Source organism: Myodes glareolus, chromosome 7 (assembly GCF_982192425.1).
Source record: "Myodes glareolus chromosome 7, mMyoGla1.1, whole genome shotgun sequence".
NCBI lineage: Eukaryota > Metazoa > Chordata > Mammalia > Rodentia > Cricetidae > Myodes > Myodes glareolus.
Genome location: NC_142032.1, coordinates 48,334,068 through 48,337,984, shown reverse-complemented (window position 1 = coordinate 48,337,984; position 3,917 = coordinate 48,334,068). Strand labels below are relative to the sequence as shown.

Here is a 3,917-nt window from a genome sequence, read left to right as displayed (position 1 = left end):
CATTGACAACGACACTGGGACTTGTTTCCTCTTCATGTACTGGATTTTGGGGATCCAGTCTGTTTGGATACTCACCTTCCTGAACCTGGAGGGAGGGGGGAGGAACTTGAACTTCCCACAGGGCAGGAAACCCTGACTGCTCTTAGGGATGGAGAGGGAAGAGGAGAGGGAGTGGGGGGAGTGGGAGGGTGTTGGGAAGAGGGGCGGTAATGGAAACTTTTATAATTTAAGAAAATTACTTTCTCACAAAAAAAAACAAAATAAAAAAAGAGAGTTCAGAATAACCAAGAGAGCAAAACAACATCAAATGAAGCCAACATAAAGACTATAATCACATTTATGTGGGTATCAGAACATGACAGGTCAAGTATTAGGGGAATATCACAGAAAAAGTGATTAATCACATTGGAATGGCAGAAGGAGAGGTGGAAAGTGAAAGCAACATGAATGGATGATTGGAGCAATCCACTGATGTAGCAACAGGTAACAATTAGGACACATGTGGTACTTGTCATGGAGGCTGAGTAATGTAGAGGCTTACACACTGCTGCATGCCGGTCAAAAGCCATTGCAGCCAGGAGGAAGCTTTCAACAGTTGCAAAGGCTATCAAGAAGAAAATCTGAGCAGCACATGCATTGTAGGATATGGCCTTTGTGTGAGAAACCCTTTCATTATTTTGGGAGTGACTGTTGAGGCATAAATGAAGTCCACCAGGGAGAGGTTACTGAGGAAGAAGTACATGGGAGTGTGGAATCAGGAGTCCAGTAGAATCAAAATGATCATGCCAAAGTTTCCAGTCAGTGTGATCAAATAAATTAGACTGAAAATGATAAATAAAGAACCTAAAGTTCTGGGGTATTTGTTTACCCCACAAGAATAAATTCATTCACTTCTGAAATATTCTCCATGAAAGAAATCTGTGAATTGATATGAGATATATCTAGGAGAAGATGTACAAAGAAAATTTATATTAGCTTATCATTGTCAGATAAAAATACAAAAAGTTCTTGCATTTAAATTTTTTTCCTTCTCCAGTATATCCTTCATTATTTTAAATATAACCAATGATCTGTGACTTCTAGGGATACTTGTACCTAATTAATTTCTCCCTAATTAATGAGGACCTTTATTGGATCATTTTCTTTAAATATTTTCACCTTTAGGAAATAGTATACTCTGTTCCATTCATTCTGAGTTAAATGTTGATATATTTATACATGTTAAAATGAAGGCATAGCATCAGTGGTATGATATAGTAAAAGGAATTGGTGCCTCTGGTGGAAAGAAAGAACTGATTTGCTTGTGTATTATTTTCTGACCTCACATATATCTTATGTCATGTTTGTGCACCACAAGTACACACCCAAATAAGCATACTAAAAAGAAATAAAGCAAAAAACTGAGAGTTAAGGCCATAACTCAGTTGTTGAGAGTTTGCCCACTTCTACAATACCCTGGGTTTAATCCCAGGAGACAAATGAAAAGAAAATTAGTAAAGGAGGAATTTTTGAAAAGACAGAAGCAAAGATTTGCTTATTTCCTTTTACATATTTTTTCTTCTTTTTTTCTATAGAATAGTGTATCTTTTCCCAATAGCACCAATTTATTTACTTCATTTGAGTTTAAAGAATGAAAACAGTAAAATGGACAAGTTTCCCTTACACTCCCTATATTCTTACTGTTCACAAACAAACCATATTTCAAAGTACATCTGGCTCTATTTCACTCCTTCGTGGATAAGGTGATTAGTGGCTGTGCTAATGTAACTGCAGTAGGAAATGGCCTTTTGGACCCTAAAGATAGCATTGACTATTGAATTTTTGTCTTATTTATTTTTTTGCATGAATGATCTCTCTGAATCAAGGCAGGTGGTGCTGATGCCTCACTTTCCATTAAAGATAACTATCATCCTAGCCTTTTCAAAAGGCATCAGATTATTTGACCTTAGAAATTTGTATAATGTGGGGATAGTGAATAGAATAGGAAATGAACTTGAGTCAAAAGACAACTAGAATTTTTGTGTCTGCCTGCAGGGTCTTAAAATTTCTTGACATTATTTTTCATTTTTTCCCTCATTAGTAAATTTTAATGGTTGGATAGTCTCACTTCCACTACAAGTCTAACTTGCAAAGGAAAATTACTTATTTGTATTTTTTATAATTTAAGCTTCTTTTCTGATGCTCTTGCATATATATTTTAAGAATATCTTTATTCTTATTTCCCCTTTCTACAACTCCATTAAATTTCCTCTCTCCACAAATATCTTTTTCACATTCATTTCTATTCACTTTGTTTCATAACCTACTGGAATTAATTACACAGTTAGTAGATATGTGCGTTTGCAATAATCTCTTGAAGTTTATGGGCTAACAGTGGGCACAGAATTAAAATGTGCCATTCCTCCTTTTCCAGGGTCTATCAATAGCTAGTATTTCAGAGGTGAGGCTTGTTGTCTTCTAAAAACCTTCCCTTCATTGACTTAGATTTGGTAGCCATTTGTGGTTCAGGTGCAGGTAACTACAATTCTTGGTAGTTATCAATTTAAATAATTTTATATAGAGTCTGGTGCATGAAATTTTCTATTACTTTAACCCATCTTTCTGCTCTAACAAACTTTGTGCCACTTACTCTATAATAATCCCTGAGCCTCAGAGAGGGTATGAGTGTTTATCCTAAAGGATGTATGCTTTGAAAATACTTACCATTGTCCTAGGAACTGACAAGTGTTGGAAGAAGGGATGCAATGGTAGAACACAGATATATAAAACTTTCAGATTTACAGTCTTTATACAATGTCCACACCCAGGAAATCATCTTGTTGTGGAGTCTTCTTCTATTCTTTCAAATCTGTGAAACTTTACTGTGAATTAAAATCTGGGTTTCAGCTAATAAATTTCAAGTTATGGGTGGTGAGCTTTGCAAGTATCTAGGGGAGCAATGCCACGCCAATTCATGCTTTTAGATTCTCTTGCATATATCTTTCATGAATATCATTTATTCTCAGTTCATATCTCTAGAGGCCTATAATTCCTCATTGGGCATCCAAGCAAACACTTTAGAGATCTATACACATTTTGCTGAGAGTGTTTGTGAGGGTATTCAGGATTGGTAGTTCAGAGAATAGAGCCTGCAATTATCACTTCAACTGGACTACAGCCAATTTGGGCAAAAAAATAACAATAAACGTCATTGAAGTTTCTGAATACATCCTAGAATTATTATTTGCACTCATTATTATCAAATTTTTCATTATTTAAAACAATTTTCAGAGTTTCTCAATATAGTGCTTGAAGGTCTAACAATAGCAATAAGACAGCATAAAGATATCGAAGGGTATTGAATAGGATAGGAAGAAATCAAACGTTGATTATTTGCAGATGATATGATAGTGTCCATAAGCGACCACAAAACTCTACCAGAGAACTCCTACAGCTGCTAAACACCTTAATGCAATGTGGCAGGATACAAGATCAACTCCAAAAAATCACTTGCCCTCCTATAAACTAAGAACCAAGATACAGAGAAGGAAATCAGAGAAACATCACCTTTCACGATAGCCACAAATAGCATAAAGTATCTTGGGGAAACTCTGACCAAGGAAGTGAACGATCTATTTGACAAGAACTTTAAGGTTTTGAGGAAAGAAATTAAAGAGGATACCAGAAAATAGAAGAATCTCCCATGCTCTTGGATTGGGAGGATCAACAAAATAAAAATGGCAATTCTACCAAAAGCAGTCTATAGATTCAATGCAATCCCCATCAAAATTCCATCAAACTTCTTCACAGACCTTGAGAGAAAAATAATCAAGTTTATACAGCAAAAAAAAGCAGGATAGCCAAAACAATGCTATACAGTAAAAGTACTTCTGGGGGTGTTACCATACCTGACTTCAAACTCTATTACAGACCTACAG

The 3,917-nt window shown here is 35.6% G+C and overlaps 1 pseudogene; it reads right to left on the bottom strand.

Moving 5' to 3' along the window:
- Positions 1-243: 243 nt before the first annotated feature.
- On the bottom strand, positions 244-912 carry LOC148121365 (olfactory receptor 5B12-like; annotated as a pseudogene).
- Positions 913-3,917: the final 3,005 nt, after the last annotated feature.